The 20,721-nt window shown below is 39.5% G+C and overlaps 1 pseudogene; it reads left to right on the forward strand.

The window, feature by feature from the left end:
• The first annotated feature begins 2,892 nt into the window (after positions 1-2,892).
• LOC146960900 (methyltransferase-like protein 27) lies at positions 2,893-18,237 on the forward strand (annotated as a pseudogene).
• Positions 18,238-20,721: the final 2,484 nt, after the last annotated feature.

Genomic DNA, 20,721 nt, shown 5'->3' on the forward strand with positions numbered 1-20,721 from the left:
ACCACGTCAGACAGCCTGCAGCGGGACCAGTGGTACAGCGTCCTTCCGCATACATTTTAGCCCAGTTGGTCGCTATAGCCTACCAGAGTTTTTTTTTTTTTTTTAAAGAGTAACTAAACCCCTAAACCACTTTTTTTCTGCTGAAAACAAATAGGCTATATTTGGGTATGAAGTAGTATTGTCGATTGATTCTGGTCCAACTCTTGACATTTTAGTCAAAATACTTCAATTTGGTAGCCTGACAAGCCAGACTATATTATTAACATGTCTAGTCTGGCAACGACCGGTAGACCTCGGCTCAATCCAGGGGGCAGGATGAAGGCTGTCTTTCAAACTGCCTCTGCACGCAATAGGGTAGTGCTACGACCAATCAGAGCAAAGAGCAGGAGGACGTTAGCCTGACAAGCCAATTAAAATGTATGTCGTCATCGCGTTAAGCCCGCCCAACGACTCTCTAAACAGATAGAGCCCTGTGATTGGTGAACACAAACGGTGTTCGAGACTCAAAAAGTTCCTATGGCTCGTTTCTAGACCCACCTACGGAGCAAATATATTTGCTGCCGCTAGGGTGCAGATAGATTTCTAGGCTATCAATTTGGTGTATTTTGTAGTAAAAATGTCGGAGTGACTGCCCTCTATGGGTTGACACACGGCTATTACAATCAAAATTTTCTATTGGCTGAGATGGAGGCTGATGACGTTTTGGAGGCAGCTTTCGTCACGAGCCACCAGCTCCCCGACCAATCAGCACCGGCTGCTGCCTGCGGCTAACGGCTGCTAACAGCACGGCTCCGGCGTCCTCTGCTAGTAGTAGCTCGTTAGCGCGTTTATTACTTTTTTTCCTAATTTCTGTGATTTTGTGGGTGTGAATACCGCTTTAAATAGCTGAATAGCTTTTTTTCTTTGATAAATGAAATCATCATTTAAAAATGCATTATATTTAGGCCTACTTTGTGTTATCTTTGTCTAACATTAAAATTTGTTTGATGATCTTAAACATTTAAGTGTGACAAATGTGAAAAAAAAGGAAGAAATCATAAAGGGGGCAAATACTTTTTCACGGCACTGTATGTTGGTCAACATTACCCCCCATTGTCAGCAACTGACAAAAAGATTGCAACTGGAAATGCCAAGTGCTTCAAGGGCATCAAATGGCATGGCACTCTGCAGCTAGAGGAACTCTTGCGTTTAGTGTGAAGTTACACATTATTGTCCTTTTTTGATACTTTTCCAATAAAGTTATATATAGCCTATTCATCATTTTTTCTCCTTTTTCATTAATAATGTAATCTATGCGTGTAAAAATACAATACAATGTATCTTAAAGAACAATACACTAATGTCATTCAAATTTTTTTTTTTTTTTTTTTTTTTGGCTTTTTGCCTTTTTTTTTATTTGATAGACAGTCAGAGATAGACAGGAAAGGGGGAGGCAGAGAGAGGGGGAATGACATGCAGGAAAGGTCCGCCCGACGCGGGACTCGAACCGGGGACGCCTGCATTGAGGACTGTAGCCTCCACATGGGGCGGCCGCTTTAACCACTGCGCCACGCACCGCCCCTAATGTCATTCAAATTAATCAACTAGGCCTACACACATTTCTATTTAAAAAAAAGGAACTTTGGGAGGCTAATTTGGCAGCCATCTTGAAAAATGGCCACCCTCTTGGATTTTCACATGTCCAATCAGACAGATTTCATCAATAGGCCGTAGAGAATAATCAAACCAAATTTCATGCTTGTATCATAATTTGCATGATTTTTCTGTTATCTGCTCCACTACTTAGGAGAAAACTAAAACACTGAGTTCAAACGGGTGTATTCAGTATTTGTCTTGATATACATAGGGGTGGGTCTATTTATTTTATTTTTTTCCAAGAGTGATTTGGAAGAAACACATAATTTGTCCCACAGGAGACAAAAGTGCATCATTTGCCTAATCAGATAAGGGATCAGACTGGGGATGGTTATAACATTTTTAACACTTCTGTCTGTGTCTTGGAGCTCTTTTAAGCTGAAATGTGTCAAAATATGACACAAATTAGTTACATGTGTCTGCTATTAAATGGTGTAGCTGTCATCTCTGCAGCACAAACATTCCGCATAAGTAAGCAGAATATTTTTGTTAATATAAGTCTTAAATAGTTCTATCTTCCGACAGCAATCACTTATATAGAGTGTTTGGTCTGAAACACGGGTCTGTCAGTCACTCTGCTCTGCTGTAAGCCGAGGAGAAAACTTTCCTTGTATCCTACAACCTTTATCCAATGAGGAGAGAGAACGGCATAAAGGGGCGGTCCTCTCTGTGTGTGCAGCCAAGGGATGCGCGTGAATGTGGTGACGTAGGGGCGAGGGCGGGGACTGCTAACTCCATCTGCTGACAGGAAGTTAGACAAAACCACCAGATCGCTTACTTCTGCTTTAACCCTTTCATCTTTGTCTTTCATAAACTGAAATTCAAAGAAACATAAATGCAATTAAAATGTTGGTTGGAGTAGGTTAACTTACTAAATTGTTGTTACAACTAACCCAGACCCTTGTAGCCATGAAGCAGCTACGGCTAACAACTAAAACATTAGCGCTAACAACTTGCATGAAAGGTATAAGACACACAATAACCGTGATGTAAGTTTGATGAGTTCAACTACAAAGGGGAAAATATACTTTCATAGCTCAAAATGAGTGTATTCCTTCTAAAATTGTCTTTGTCTGCCAAAGAGTGCTACTTCTTCATATATGGAAATGGGACTAAACTGAGCATATACAGAGAGCAAATCAGATGATTCAGAACTTGTTCCTGATTGGAGAAATTGGAGGTGTTACAACTGACCCATGTTACAACCATTCCCGGTCTCCCCTATTCATTTGACCCTTGTTTCCTTTTTCTGCAGAAGGTTGGAGTCATGGCATCATTGCAAAAATCATTTGACGCTGTCAAAGATGTGGTAAAAGCTGTTCGCAATGCCACCACAGTTCATGAGAGAATGGCTTTGTATGACAACTGGGCCGAGAGCTACGATCAGGTGATTCAGTCAAATTCTGGAAAACCAGGTTTTGTTGTGTGCATCTCAGTCATTAGAAACATTTGATGAACCTCTGTGCTCTCACTCGCTGCTTTGAACAGGATGTGACTTTGATGGAATACAAATCAGCAACGGAAGCAATAAAACTCATCTCCCCCCATTTCAGTGGAGACCATGGAGCAGTCGTGCTGGATGTGGCTTGTGGTACAGGCCTGGTGGCGCTTGAGGTGAAATGAAAGCAGCAGAACAAGTTTAGGATTTTCCAGAGCCAATGAAATGGATCTATAATAGCCTAGAAAATAATAATAATAATAGTCTCATGATGGCGTCTGTCTGCTGGTTAGGAACAGTTCAAACTAGAAAATTTCCTCTCGGGAAATTTTGAATGGGCCACGGGAGCTACTGCGGGTTGTGCCATCTCTGTCAACATGGGAATCAAACCCACGATCTTAAGGTCAAGACAGAGCTGATCAGACAGACACATGATCATCTTTCTATAAGCACTGATATGGAGGAGCTGTAACCACATTAGGTTACCTGTGTGTGTGTGTGTGTGTGTGTGTGTGTGTGTGTGTGTGTGTGTGTGTGTGTGTGTGTGTGTGTGTGTGTGTGTGTGTGTGTGTGTGTGTGTGTGTGCGACTGTAATCACATGGTGTGTGTGTGTGACTGTAATCACATGGTGTGTGTGTGTGTGTGTGACTGTAATCACATGGTGTGTGTGTGTGTGTGTGTGTGTGTGTGTGTGTGTGTGAGACTGTAATCACATGGTGTGTGTGTGTGTGTGTGTGTGTGTGAGACTGTAATCACATGGTGTGTGTGTGCACTGTTGTTCCTATCTAAGAGGGGACATCGGCGTCGTTACACATTCACCAACAGGGGACCGAGCAGCCAACAGGGGACTTTTTTTAGGTCCCCTGTTGGACATGCTTTAAATCAACTTAAAATCATGTGAAAAACCTTCTGGTTAATTTTTTAAACTTTAGCCAAGAGGGGACCTGAGTGTGTGTGTGTGTAAAATACCATATTCAGCAGTGCCCCGGCAGGCTGGAGCAGGGGTTTTAACGACTCATTCACACACGTCGTTTCTTACACTCCTCCATAGTGTGAACGACTTGCAGCCCCGGCAGCCTTTCAGACTGTAGAGAGGCTATCAAACAGGCTCCTTAGTGAACAAACCAGTACCTTGAAACATAATTTGTTATTCTTTGTAACAAAATATAAAGGTTCCGTTTTCATGGATGTCTTAAGTTTAAACTCAACACTGTATTAGGTATAATAGAAATTTTAAAATATTGAAAAAATTGATCACCCATAACAAAATTTTAAATAAAATGGTCATTTAGATAATTTCTGTTGAATTCTGATTAAACATTAAAAATAATTGACCTTGCTATTGTTGCTTGTCCAGTTTTTTTAAGCACAGGGTTTCAATTTTACAATATACATGTGTTCTCAATCTGTATAGGAATTATTAGTTGACTTACATTGCAGAAAAAGGTCCACACTTGGTTTATATGGAATGACAGGGGTCCACTGTTGGTTGATGCATAATGACACACGATCCCACTTAGTTAGCATGGAGTGACATACACACTCCATCATGTATGAATAAGAAAGAAATAAGCAAAAGTGATGTGAAGAAGTGAACATTTCTAATAAAGTAGCACCAATAATGTTGTAATTAATTTTTAAATGTAGGGTGTACTACTGCAACACACATTTCTACAGTCTATTCATTTTTTTAATAGAGGGTTTTAGGATTTAGGGTAATCTTAATGTACTTGCATCATAAATCTGTATTCATAAGGATGTATTTTATTTACTGTTTTATATTACAGAAAACTCAATGGCAACCTATGATGATATATTATGTAGAAGTAAACCATCAAAGAGTAACTGATATTAAAGTATTGGCAAGGCAATTTGTTATCTTTGGGTAAAATACAGAGGGTTTGGGAGATCATCAGTTTGTCAGAGATACAAGGGATAATTCATTGAGAGGATTAATCTCACAAAGTCCCTATGTTAAACTATTGCCAGACACATTTCTACAGTCTATTAATTTTTCACTGTACTGGTGTTTTATACTACTTAACTGCATTGTTGTCATGGGAAAATACTTAAACTACTCACAGTTTGACATGGCCTGATGGCTCAGAGCCACAAAAAGTTACTTTTTGGCCATGTACATCTCATATAGATGAAGCCCTGTTGGGGCCACCTATGGTCAGACTTTTACTTTTTAAATGCATGTGATTTCAATTAATTTTAATGTATTTGCGTCATAAATCTGTATAGGAATTATTCGTTGATTTACGTTTTAGAAAAAGGTCCACACTTGGTTTATATGGAATGACAGGGGTCCACTGTTGGTTGGTGCATAATGATACAAGTGCCCACTTAGTTAGCATGGAGTGAAATACACACTCCATCATGTATGAATAAGAAAGAAATAAGCAAAAGTGATGTGAAGAAGTGAACATTTCTAATAAAGTAGCACCAATAATGTTGTAATTAATTTTACAGTCTATTAAATTTCCCCTACAAGAGTTTTAGACTCCTTGACTGCATTGTTGTTATAGGAAAAATATTTGAATTAAAACTCAGGGTTTTAGGTCATTTTAATGTACTTGCATCATGAATCTGTATTTATGAGGATGTATTTTATTTACTGTTTTACATTACAGAAAAAGGTCCACACTTGGTTTATATGGAATGACAGGGGTCCACTGTTGGTTGGTACGGAGCGACATACACATTCCAGCATGGGTGGATAAGCAGAAATGAGAGAAATTGCTAAGTTTTAAGATACATTTCAAATCTAAATTTAATACAAACATTTGTAACTATTAATACACATAACACACACACACACAAACACATGCAAACACACGTATTTCAACTTAAGTAGCACTGGTAAAGTTGTAATTGTAGTTTTGTTTTTAAACATGGGGTTAGGGTTAGTTACTGTGAAAACTCAATGGCAACCTATCATGATACTTAAGGGAATATTTCAGTTATGACATTTATGGATCAACAATAAAACATGTATGGGAAAATGAAAGAGGAGCTGGGGGGTCATCAGTTTGTCTGAGATACAAGGGATAATTCTTCTAGAGGATGGATTAACCTCAAAAGCTCAAAACTTCAATCAAAACTTAATACAAACATTTATAATGAAGTAGCAATGGTAATGTTGTGTTTTTTTATGTGGGGTGTACAGTGAAAACTCAATGGCAACCTACGATGATTATTGTACAAGTAAACCATCAAAGAGGTACTGATATACGACAATTTGATATGGGAAAATACAGAGGGAATGGGGGATCATCAGTTTGTCAATCAGTACGTTTACATGACACTTGAAAAAAACGAATTATTGCCTTAATCCGACTATAACTGGACAACTGAAGTGCAGGTAAACACCTTAGTCCGACTGAAATCGGAGTTGAGAACTCCGATTAAGACACCCAGATAATGCGATTGGAATTCGATTTTCTCCATCATGTATACGCCTTAGTCGGAGTATAACTGGACAATGCATGTGCGCATGCTCCACAACAGTAGAGACGGCACAAAGTGGAGCAGAGAAGCCGCCTGAACCCCGCAAAGTAAAGGAAAAAACCCACCCTCAGCGCCGATTCAATGCATTTCACACATACACAGCGCAACCAGCCAGATTGTTTTATTAGAGAGAGAGAGAGAGAGAGAGAGAGGAAAAAGGAAGCCCGTATCCTATTCTCAGCGCGCATCCAGCCCAGACTGACGCGTCTGGTCGGGAACTGCAGTTGAGAATTTATTATTAAGCTTACTAAGTTGTTTACATTCAGTTTTTTTACGAGGTGACAGAGAAGTCAACAGGACAGGGGGCGTATTAACCTGCTGAAACAACGGGTGACGGCGCATGAGGGGGCGATGGACCCGTCAGTTATTCGATTTTCTCAGTTGCATGTATATTGAGACAAGGGCAGAAGTCCGACTTGACGCCAAAATCGAATTTTGAGCATAGCTCGATTAAGCTCTGCATGTAAACGTACTGAGAGATACAAGGGATAATTCATTGAGAGGATCCCTATGTTAAACTATTGCCACACACATTCACACAGTCAAAATGTTTTTAAACTGCCACGACCTCGAGAAAGCCATCCATGCGTTGCAGTAATCAGTTCTAGATTGGACTATTGCAATGCACTTTATGTTGGCGTCTCCCAGTCTTCGCTCAGTCGCCTCCAACTTGTCCAAAACGCTGCTGCCCGTCTTTTAACTAACACTAATAGACGTGAGCACATTACTCCTGTTCTTAACTCCCTTCACTGGCTCCCTGTCCCTTACAGAATTGATTTTAAACTTTTAATGTTTGTTTTTAAAGCATTTAACGGCCTGGCCCCACTGTATTTATCTGAGCTACTTTATTAGAAATGTTTGTGTTAAGTTTTGATGAAAAATTTCTCTTAAGGATGATCACTTTTGCTTATTTCTTTCTTATTCATACATGATGGAGTGTGCATTTCACTCCACTTACTTACATTCAAAACAGACTGACTGAAACATGGGTACATGCAATATAGAGTCACAGAGCATTTTTATGAGCTACCATTCTCTGCCAGAAATGTTGTCTGGGAACAACATCTTACTTAACATGGCACAAGAAATTAGGATTCATCAGATTGTCAGAGATACAAGGGATAAGGCATTGTGTGGATGGAATAACCCCAAATAGCTCAATGTTGAACTGCTGCAACACAAATAAAAAAAGTTGACAGTGGTGTGGACCGTGTCTGAGGAATATAGTTCTTGCTGTGTCCTAATTGTCCTTTACAAGGCTTTGTAAGGCTTTGCATGTGTTTTTATATTTATGCGTTCCTTTGTTTCCCTTGATTTTCTAAATACATTTTAATGAGTAGTTTAACAGGGGGGTTTTTGGGGTTATTCCGTCCACACACTGACATATTCCCTGTATCCATGACAATCTGATGAATCCTAATTTCTTATTCCATGTTAATTGTTGTTCTCAGACAGCACTACTACTAGCAGACAATGGTGGCTCATATAAAGGCCCTGTCACAGAATATTATAACAGGTAATTTCACACCTTCACAAAACTCATCAAAGAACTGACAATTCTTTAGACAAAATGGAATATTGCTGGTACACCCACTCTTTACAGTTGCCACAGAAGTTGAGTCACCAAAGGCCATAGGTGCGTAGGTAGCACATGGCCAACCTAAGACCTGGGAATACCTGTGTCTCAGTCGGTCTGATTTGGATATAAGATATTGGCTGAAAGAAGGTAGAAACTCTGAAGCCCAACCTGAAAATACCTAACGACCATCGTCAGCTACGACAAACCATCCCCCACACTGCCCACACTCAAGGACTGACACAGGTCATCTGGCACTCACTCCGCTCTCACTCCATTCACTCACTTCTCAGATCCCAGTTCAACAGCTCTACCTTAAAGTTAGGATCTGTGAAATACATGAGTGCTGGTGACTTAACTACTTCAATGTAGAGGAATGTTTTGTGCCCACATCATAGACTGAAACCCCATTAAAAATGTTCAACTCTACTTAGAAAACTGTGTGTAAATGTAATGAAGTCACATTGCTTACTACAACATGCACAAGGTTATACCTAGATAATAAGGAATACACACTTGTGTTTAGCTGGGTACTGAAATGAAAGAAAATCATTAGGAAACAACCAAAATAGATAACAAATGAATTACTTAAAAATATAAATAAATTAGATAACGTTTTACCATCTTCTGAACACAATTAATTGAATTTGTTTATAATCCACTTCAGATGCTATGAATAAGGTAATATGGGATTGTTGAATGTACAAGCCACACATCCTGAAAGCAACCAGACCCATTTCTGCTGAGCACCAGTGTGAACTGAATACAGCTTTTATTGTGTACTTCCCACTTAATGTAAACTCTCTGATCCTGTGCCAATCCTGTACCTTTTGACAACTTTAAATTAGGTTTCAATTCATACACCAATTTCATCTATGACTATGTGATACAGTGTGTAATATACAGAAGGAAAAAAAACACAAATTTAGTTTTAGTTTTCATTTTTGTTGTGGACCAAAAATATTCAGACAGGTATACATGAACTCCAGTAGAGCTAATACATAAGTAAAATGTGTGTTGCAGTAGTTCAACAGTGGGTATTTTGAAATTATTCCATCCACTATAGCTGATTTATCCCCTGTATCTCTGGAAATCTGATTAATCCTAACTTCAGACAACATTTCTACTGGCACACAATGGTAGATCATATAAAGGCTGACAAAATATTATACTGATCACAAGGCATCACACACCTTTACAAAACTCATCAAAGACTTGACAGGGTGGATTATTGCTGGGACACCCACTCTTTACAGTTGCCACAGAAGTCCATAGGTGTGTAGCACATGGCCAACCTAGGACTGGGGAATTCCATTGTCTGTTAGTCTGATTTGGATATAAGATCTTGGCTGAAGGATGTTAGTCTTTTCCAGGTTGCCCTTCAGAGTTGCTAACGACCATCGTCAGCTACAATTAACCATCCCCCACACTGCCGACAGTCAAGGACTGACACAAGTCATCTGGCACAGATTTAAAGCCCTCACTCACTTCTCAGAAGCCAGTTCCACATTTAGAGTGGAGAGTGGAGGTAGAGTTAAGCCTACCACCAGGGGTGAAAGTAGTTTTAAATTCTTGCCGGTACTATTACCAAAAGTTATTTTTCTCTGCATTATTGTTATTATTACTGATTTTAATTGGGACATTTTACAACAAACGTTAAACGTGGTACACGTTTCGAAGGCTGGGTCAGGGGTAGACAATAAAGGAAATTTTGAAGATCGCTGGCCCCACCATTCTAACCACTGGCCCAGGACAATGTCAGGTAGCCTATTGATCCCCATAATAAATAAAAAAGAACATATCATAGCCTGCAAACAGCCTGCGGTCTCGCCATCGAGGCTGGAGCTTTCTTATATATCGACACCAATACTAGTAAATTTCCACGATTCTCGATACATATACAATACCACGATTTAATTAGAAGAAAAAAACATGTGCTTCTAAATTGGCTACTTGATTTAATAAATAAATAACAGTTTCTCATCAAACTTGTATTTAAGCTCTAGCCTACTGTGGTTTAACAATTAAGTAAAAACAGAGTTAAAATGGTAAATATGCCCACACACAAACGGAAAGTCATGTAGTCATTACTTTTATCTTCCAGTAGTTCAATGATACAACTGTTGCTGTCATTCATTCACTTTAGGCTGTTTCCACAGACTGGTGCAAAACTGACTTATTGTTTCATTTTTCAGCTCTGTTTTGTTTTTACACACGTTTGTTTTTTCTCTGCTTGAAACCATCATGGATGTAGCCTACTATGGTCTAAACGCGCACCACCGCTGTGGCGCACACCGAGCAGCTGGAGCCGCGCTCACATAAACAGACCGCGAGCTCGACTGTAGCCGCACCGAGACCCAGCGCGTGCTCTGGCACGCGTGTAACGTCCGCGTCGGTCCCGACAGGACTCTCCACGACGCGCTGAGGGCAAAGTTTCACGGTACCGGGAAAAAAGGTTCAGTCTTCAGCAGCAGTGAGCGAGCGGCGCGTCCCGCGGTGCACAGCTGCACACTGCAGCTGCTTGCAGGTGGTGCTGACGTCCCAGGGCACAGCGCTGCTGCGCACAGAATGTAGATCATGTCTCTGTCTTTGATCGGGTCGGGATCTTGTAACACTATGTGTTATAATAATAACCGAGACAATTTCACAGAAATCATTTCAAACCACAGGGAATTCATGTGAAATTAGATTTATTATTTTTTTTTACTTTTTATTTTATTTATTTATTTTTATCTCTCTCATGATCTTCCTGGTACTGCGTACCGCCTCTGAATCTTTTAGTGGTACGCAGTACCGGACCGTACCGGCTTACTTTCACCCCTGCCTACCACACACATAAAGATAATCGGGCTGATTTTGCCCCGATTTCCCCCCTTCCGACCAAAGACAAAAATCGGCCGATTATCCTAAGGTCTTAAGATTATTTTATGAGATTCTCTTGTAGTGTGTCAAGTAAGAGTCAAAATTCTCATAACAATCGCCTCGGAAAACGTTCGGCGCCGATAATCGTAAATATTAAACATGTTCAATATTTACAAATCAAAAGTCATCTTGCGTGTGGAAAGCTGGTGTTGTGCTGAGAAGTGCCTGCTTGCCAAGCTCTGCATGCTGCTCGCGGCAAGCCACTTCTCGACACAACACCGGCAATCCCACAGAGAGCCACGGTGCAGCCCTGGCATTACTTGAGGTTCACACAGACATTCACGCATACACGGGAGATTTCCTGATAGCCGATAGCAAAGACGGGAGCGATCATAGCCGGCAACAGCCGGCAATAGAGCAGCCATGTTTAAACGATCATGTGACCGCCGCTCACAGCCGCTTTACTGCTCGGCGTCTGAAGCCACAGACACACACACACAGATGGTATCGTTGTAAAGGCTGAAGTGTCCCGCTTTCATTTTAAAAAAATTACATCGCTCTCATTGTCCATTCCGGAAATAGACCCGAAAGAGTAGCTACAACAATACGGATCTCTTTCTGAGTTTTCTGACCGGAGGGTCAAGATTCTGAAAAATCTTAATGTGTGTGGTGAGCTGTGTTTGGAATCACAGCGCACCACACACAATACGATCAAAACTGTTCAATCACAGATTTTTTATCTTCACGTGTGGGGTCTTTCACAGATAAAAACAATTGGTTGAAATTTAGAGAATCTTTATGTGTGTACAAGGATTTAGGATCTGTGAAATACATGAGTGTTGATGACTTCACTACTTCAATGTAGAGGAATGCTTTTGTGTCCACATCATAGACTGAAGTCTATGGGTGGGAATTGAGAACCAGTTCCTCTTCAGAACTGGTTCCCACGTGATCATTTCCTTGGGATTGTGTGTGTGCATGCTTTAGCTTTTTTTTCCTTTGCAAATGTGCATGTTTCTAATCCAAACAACACATGCCATGTTCAGGTCAGAACGAAGGCAAACACGGCGTCGAGACAGAAGCGCTCTAAAGTGTCGGGGTAGATGTGATGAAAAAATATTCAGATTTATAAAACACTGCATACACACACTTGCAAGTAAAGTGCCTACAAGGCACATACATACTGTAGATAGTAAGGAATATACACACTTGTGTTTAGCTGGGTACTAAAACATCAAAAAATCATTAGGAAGCAACCCAAATGTGTAACAAATTAATCACTGAATCAGATTGCTATTCTACTATTTGTTTTCAATAGATGAATTAGAATTAGATTAGAATTAGATTTATTGTGTACCTCCCACTTAACTCATTGAGTGCCATTGACGTACATATACGTCAAACGCAGTTTTCTGCGGCTGGTAAATGGGGACGCTGTCGCCCACACTTTGAGTAATTTTGGGGCTTCTGGGATGTGTAGAACGAATGAGACTGTAGATCAGAGCAAGAAGTGAAGAAGAAGGAGAAGACGAGTGCGATCGCTACGGAGATAAAAAAGTTGGAAAAAGTTTCTATTTCTAGAGAAAAACGACGGGCAGAGCCTGGAACAAGTGTAACGTGGAGCTGTGATGAAAAATTTCTCTTACGGATGATCACTTTTGCTTATTTCTTTCTTATTCATACATGATGGAGTGTGTATTTCACTTCATGCTAACTAAGTGGGCACTTGTATCATTATGCACCAACCAACAGTGGACCCCTGTCATTCCATATAAACCAAGTGTGGACCTTTTTTTTCTGCAATGCAAAACAATAAGTAAAATGCATCCCTATTAATATAGATTTAGAATGCAAGTACATTAAAATTGATTGAAACCATGTGCTGTTAAAAAGTAGAAGAGTGACAATAGGTGGCCACCACAGAGCTTCATCTATATGGGACATTAGGTGACTACAGAATAACACTTTGTGGCTCTGGGCCATCAGACCATGTTGAATCCTGAGTTTAGTTATTTAAAGTAGTTTTCCCATGACAACAATGCAGTCAAGGAGTATGAAACTTAAGTCAAAAACTTGACAGACTGTAGAAAGGTGTGTTGCAGTGGTATATCATATTACTTAGTGAGGTTAATCCATCCTCTAGAAGAATTATCCCTTGTATCTCAGACAAACTGATGACCCCCCAGCGCCTCCTTTATTTTCCCATACATGTTTTATTGTTGAGCCATAAATGTCAATAACTGAAATATTCCCTTAAGTATCTTGATAGGTTGCCATTGAGTTTTCACAGTACATCCCATGTTTTAAAAAAAACTACAATGACAACTTCACCAGTGCTACTTTAGTTTAAATATGTGTGTTTGCATGTGTTTGTGAGTGTGTGTTGTGTGTATTAATAGTTACAAATGTTTGTATTAAATTTAGATTTAAAATGTATCTCAAAACTTAGCAATTTCTCTCGTTTCTGCTTATCCACCCATGCTGGAGTGTGTATGTCGCTCCGTGCTAACTCAGTGGGCACTTGTGTCATTATGCCCCAACCAACAGTGGACCCCTGTCATTCCATATAAACCAAGTGTGGACCTTTTTCTGTAATGTAAAACAGTAAATAAAATACATCCTCATAAATACAGATTCATGATGCAAGTACATTAAATGTGACCTAAAACCCTGAGTTTTAATTCAAATATTTTTCCTATAACAACAATGCAGTCAAGGAGTATAAAACTCTTGTAGGGGAAAAATTAATAGACTGTAGATACAGTATGTGTGTTGCATTAGTACACCCTACATTTAAAAATAATGACAACATTATTGGTGCTACTTTATTAGAAATGTTTGTGTTAAGTTTTGATGAAAAATTTCTCTTACGGATGATCACTTTTGCTTATTTCTTTCTTATTCATACATGATGGAGTGTGTATTTCACTTCATGCTAACTAAGTGGGCACTTGTATCATTATGCACCAACCAACAGTGGACCCCTGTCATTCCATATAAACCAAGTGTGGACCTTTTTCTGTAATGTAAAACAGTAAATAAAATACATCCTCATAAATACAGATTCATGATGCAAGTACATTAAATGTGACCTAAAAACCTGAGTTTTAATTCAAATATTTTTCCTATAACAACAATGCAGTCAAGGAGTATACAACTCTTGTAGGGGAAAAATTAATAGACTGTAGATATGTGTGTTGCAGTAGTGCACCCTACATTTAAAAATAATGACAACATTATTGGTGCTACTTTATTAGAAATGTTTGTGTTAAGTTTTGATGAAAAACATTATCTTAAGAATGATCACTTTTGCTTATTTCTTTCTTATTCATACATATTACATATTAATGTATTTCCTATTACTGTAATTGGTTGAAACCAGATGTATGGAGCATTTTGACTATTTAAAATTGAGATGATAGTAGGTCCCCTATTGGACTGCTAAGAATGACAGAGGCAACACATTTATGGATGAGTAAAGACAGACAAGCAAATTATCTTTGTTAAGAAAAAAGGAATTCATTAATTAAAGCTGGTTTTAAGTAAATGTTGTTGCTTATACTGCAGAACTTGATATTAATTCATGCAGCCATGTTACTTCTGAATTGCATGCAATTCAATAAAAAATATTTACTCTCAAATGTGGCCATGATTATTTATATATATATATATAATTTGTATTACAGAGACTTTAAAATAAGTAATGATAACTCTCAAGTTATATTAGTCATTCTTGAAAGAAACTGAGAAAGTCATTGTTGTAAACAAAGACTCATTAGGTGAATGGGTCGTTAGGTGAATGAATGGGTGAAGACAGCTCCACTGCAGTATGTGGAGGTCCACTCTTTGATAGGTAAATGTCGCTCAGAGATCCAAGTCCCCTCTTGGCAATTTCTTTAAAAATAATTAAAAGTCACATTTTCAGTAATATTATGGTAAAACACCTTAAAAGTCAATTTTATATTCCATTTTTGGTTTTTCAAAATAAGCAGAAACATAAGACCCCTCTTGGCAGCTTGGCCTGACAGGTCCCCTCTTACCCCTATTGGTGTGTATGTGTGTGTGTGTGTGTGTGTGTGTGTGTGTCTGTAATCACATGGTGTGTGTGTGTGTGTGTAACTGTAATCACATGGTGTGTGTGTGTGTGTGTGTGTGTGTGTGTGTGTGTGTGTGAGACTGTAATCACATGGTGTGTGTGTGTGTGTGTGTGTGTGTGAGACTGTAATCACATGGTGTGTGTGTGTGTGTGTGTGTGGTGTGTGTGTGTCTGTAATCACATGGTGTGTGTGTGTGTGTGTGTGTGTGTGTGTGTGTGTGTGTGTGTGTGTGAGACTGTAATCACATGGTGTGTGTGTGTGTGTGTGTGTGTGTGAGACTGTAATCACATGGTGTGTGTGTGTGTGTGTGTGTGTGTGTGTGTGTGTCTGTAATCACATGGTGTGTGTGTGTGTGTGTAACTGTAATCACATGAAGCTGGTTCTAGAGTCTGTGTGTGTGACTGACTTGACACATAGTTAGTTAGTAGCTGCATCCTGTGTCAGTCTGATTTAGCTGTGTCTGTTTATAAACATTTAAACGAGCGCCAGGTGGATTGTTTATGAAGTTAACGAGCTCTGGCCTGAGGATCAAAGAGGTTACCACGGCGATAGGGGCCCCCGCAGGCTGAGACAGACAGAAACGTGGAGAAAAAGAGCCATTTTCTGCCTCTGCACCGGTCTCACATTTAGGCTTAGGGTGAGAAAACGGTAACTCCTATCAGAACAAAACACAGATCAACGTTGCTCTAAGGACTTACTGAAAATTTCGGTACGATTTGGTGTTTCTACAGTAAATATTTTGGCGACGCTGGCAGTTTTAAAACATCAGGCCGTTCTGCTTCTCTCAGAAAATATTTGTATTGGACTCAATGAGGAGCAGAGACAGACGTGGCCGCACTTAGAGGCTCAGAGTTTAAATTCTGTAAGTCTCTCTGATATTTTGAGCAGATTAAGAGATCAAGGATGAGCTCGTCTACAACCGTGGCCGAAATTATGTGTGTAGAGTGTGAATTGTGGCCGTTTGGAGTTTGGATAGAGAAAAAATCTGGAGTTTTTCTGGCATCTCTCCCACTCTAACCGATGATGTCACCCACTCTGACACGAACATTCCGTGCAATACACACCCATTATAATCTAATAATTTCTCCAAAAATGATCATGGTCATTGATCATGGATTGATCAAAAACTATATGACCTATCAAAACGTGGAGTAATACGACAATACACAAGACTTGTGTCTACTGTTTAAAGTTTAAATGGAGTCTCTAGGTGAAAGTATGCCTGAGCAGTAGACGTTTGTTAAACTCCAATGATTGGTCTTTTTCGCTCTTTTTTTCCCGTCCGTCCCATAGACTTCAATGCAAAATTTTGCGCAGTTTTTCGCGACTTACGTCGCGAAACATTCGTAAACTGTTGAGAAAAGTAATAGCACACCGATCCCGATCAAGACGCACGTTTTGATATATAATATATAATAGTAGCGAACCGAAATCAGGCCGGAAGATGAAGAAAGAAAACTAGGAAAAAATCCACACAATAACAGTAGTGCCCGGGCGTAGTCCCTGCAGCTATTTCATAGCTGTTGGGACCAGTGCCCGGTGCGATTGCCCGTGGCCCTAACAAGTTCATCTGCTCATTGTCTTACATGAAACCACCATTTCCTGAATCAATATCAAAACTTTTTGATCGCAGCAAACCAAATTTGTGTCTTTTCCAGATGAAAGAGAATGGTTTTAAACATTTTGTGGGCATTGATGGAAGCAAGGCTATGTTGGAGCAGGCCCGTAAGAAAGAGCTGTACCAAGACCTCAAGCAATGCATTTTAGGAGAAGAGCCACTTCCTGTTGAAAAAGGTTGTGTAAGGGTGTCAAAAACCCACAGTGCATGTTTTGCCTCTTTAAACATTTACAGCAAATGAATGAATGTGTAATGTGAATTGTTTGTGACCAATCAGCACCCATCTGCTGCTCCACTGAACATTTAAACTCTCAAACTTAGCCTACTGATCAGTCTTGCTTTTGACAGTGGCAAACACTTGTTTTCAGAGAACAAGCAAGATTCAAATAAAGTATGATCAAGAATCACATTAATCACATTTCACCATAACCTTTATTTAAACTCTGAGATATATTATATGGAGGAGTAACCTCATTTACAATATAGCCGAGATGAAACATAAAACATATAAGGACAGAAGACAAAACATTTGAAGCATAACATAATACAGGTAGTTAAAGGTGACAAGGATAAATTGAAACATAAGTGTAGTTTTGTCATTTTAGCAGTCATTTGTCGAGCAAACCAAAACACCTAAGTTGAAATATCACCATGACTACAACCTGACAAAAGTGAACAGGATGAGTTTACTACTATAAAAATGTAACAATATGTCAGGGCTGTGGCAGCTTGCTGGGGAGCTTCTCACTATCTTTGGGGATTGGGAATACATCAGTAAAACAATCAATAAATCAATAAAATGCAACTTCAATAACAAATAAAGTGGTGATTAATTTCAATAGATATATTTCTTCTTCTCATCCCCTCTTCACTTCCTCCTGCAGGATCATTCGATGTGGTGATGATCTTAGGAGCGCTGAGTGTGGGTCATGTTCCTGTGTGTGTACTCAGAGAGCTGTGCAGAGCCTGCAAACCAGGTATAATTTAGTTTTTATTGCATGATTAATCTTGGTGAATTGTCATGTATCATAGTGGTCAGGGTTTAGATGTTATTGAAGTCGTTTGACATGGCTGTTCACTCGTACATCTCTGCTGTCACCTGTTCCCACCAGGTGGTTATGTTTGTATGGCATCCAGACATGGCCAGGACAACTTGGAATTCATAGCTTCCCTGGAGCGTGAGTTGAAGCAAATGGAAGAAGAGGGGCTCTGGAGCTGTGTGGTTGCCAATGTGGTGGAAGACTGGGCTAGAAATTTGTCAGACCCAGAGGGCCGCTACATACCTGGTTCTACTTACCTCTACAAGAGGCTGTAGCACCACAGAGATGTGACATTATGTACAACAATAAAATGCACAAGGTGATAGAATCCATCAACTGACTCTACACCTAAAATGTCAGGTGCCGGGATGCTTTTGTGGTTGATGGTGCTGACTCACTTAAATTGTGTAAATGATGCTTCCTTGCTTGTGGAGTTCAAAAGGAACATACATAATGGTGTGTGTTGATGTGGTGTGCAATACTCTATACTCTATACTGGGTCCTAAACTCTTTATTCTGTACATCAATGATATTTGCGATGCTCTACCACTGCTAAAGTGCGTCCTATGACACAAGCTTACATAGCTCCGGAAAAGATCTTGAGCAGATTTTGTGTGCAGTAGAAAAGGACTTACAGATCTTGAAGAAGTAGTTTGATATTAATAAATTATCATTGAATTTAAGTAAAACAAAATTTATTGTATTTGGCAACAGAAAAATTAATAGAATAATCAATCTAACTATTAACTCATTGAGTGCCAACCACGTAATTTCTCGTTTTTCGTTCCCATGCGTTGAGTGCCAAAAACGAATTTTTTCGTTTTTTGCTTTTTTTTTTAATTATGAAAATAGACACTTTAATACACATTATATGTAAATTTGGGGACTCTACGACGAGGAGAACTGAAATAGATGACGATCAAAGTCACATGACAGCTCATGATCTGGAAGTTTTTATCATAACTCAGCTTCTGCAAACGGAGTTCTGCATGTGGATGCAGCAGCTGCTCCGCTGCTGCTCCGCTCTCACCCGCGAGGCTGCAGCAGCTGGGAGCTGAACCAGGAAGCTCTCAGCCGACTGTCCCGCCCGGTCTTCATCTGGAGCAACACCGTGTCCTCCCCAAAGTCCTCCCGCGGTAAAATCTGATGGTCTCTGGACCAAAGCTGACCGGCACCACCGACCCGTACCACAGACGGACCCCGACCACCGGCGGGACCGGTGTTCGCGAGCCGCTGTGGCCGGCAGAGCCTCACGTTCCGCGGCGAGAGGCTGTGACACGGCACGGTGCGTCTGTGTTATTGCTGTTTAGTGGCGCCCCCCCGCCCCCGATGGTGGTTTTGTGAATAGAACAACAATTGTTGTGTATATTTATCTTATACGAGCCCTTTGATCCAGAAATGCGAGTGTCTGAAGAGCGACAGACACAAACAGAGCACCTTTCATAAAAGACGCTCTATCTCCTTTTCGAGAAAAAAAGGAGGGATTTTGGTGAAACCCAGCCATGTTTAGCTTGACTTTTCTCAGGAACGGAGGCACGTAGAAACAAACGGTTTGTGGCCATTTGAAGGATAAAGTTAAACCTTTCAAATGAGCTACAGTATGTGTTGGTGGCAATAATATAGAATACACTATGGCTCTAAAATAAAAAGTCAAATATGGTCTAATTTGCCGGTACACTTGACTAAAACTTTGGAAAGGAGCGCGGCACTCAATGAGTTAATGGTGTCGAAATCGAACAAGTCCAGGAACATACATTTTTGGGAACCATCATTGATAATAGACTCAGCTGGAAATCACATATTGATTATATTAAAATAAAAGTCTCCAAAACAATCCTAATACTACATAAAATAAAGCACATAGTGAACAAAAACTCACTTTACATACTGTACTGTTCCCTCATACTTCCTTACTTAACATATTGTGTTGAGGTATGGGGTAACACATACAAAACAATCACAAATCCTATCTTCATACTGCAAAAGAAAGCCATTAGAATTATACACCAAAAGGATTACTTAGAACCAACAAATCCACTCTTCATCAGTACCAAAACATTGAAATTCGAAGACCTGGTTAATTTAAACACTGCTGTAATAACTTATAAAGCAATAAACAACCTACTTCCACCCTGCATACAAAAGCTGTTCTCATCTAGAGAGTCTCAGTATGACCTCAGGTGGACCTGCATTTTAAACAAACCAAAAGCAAGGACAAACACTAAAGCCAAATGCTTTTCTGTTATTGGAGTAAAATCATGGAATAGCCTTGACGATGAACTAAAATCATGTACAACTATTACCCAATTTAAAAGAATGTTTAAAATCAACGTATTGAATAAATATTTAACACTAACATAAAGTAAGAAAATTATTATTACTAAATGGAGGTTCTGTTTGTTTCGTTTTGATACTGTTCACTCTACTTAATCTCTTCAAGTGTAATTTTCCTACAAATTTAGTTTTGTTTTGTTATTGTAATTTTTCTTCCTGTAAATAGGGTAGGCATTAATAAGCTTTGCTTCTGCCTTCGCCCTTTCGCCCATATTGATTATGAAATGTTGACTTGTTTGTGTATGTTAATGTTTTGTGGAATGGACGAATAAATCAATCAATACTATACACAATGTACTTGTTGAATGTAAAAATGTCTGAAATGCATCCATCAAATAAAATGCATTCTGCATTTTCATTTGTAATGATTATTGCTTCAGATATTCTGCTTTTCTCTGCTAAAACTGAACAGTAACTGAAGTAGTTATGTGTTTTTTCTGATACATCTCCTAAGGTTCCTTTATACAGAATCAGCACAACCATATACAGTATGTCACATATAAGGTATGTCATCTTTGGCATATACTGTTTGTATCGCATAATAGAGGTTAAAGACCCACTCCCATGAAAATCGTGTTTTTCGTGCTTTTCACATGTTCCTGTGGCAT

This window comes from Trachurus japonicus, unplaced genomic scaffold (assembly GCF_045865225.1).
Source record: "Trachurus japonicus isolate A0001 unplaced genomic scaffold, Traja_1.0 AP029851.1".
NCBI lineage: Eukaryota > Metazoa > Chordata > Actinopteri > Carangiformes > Carangidae > Trachurus > Trachurus japonicus.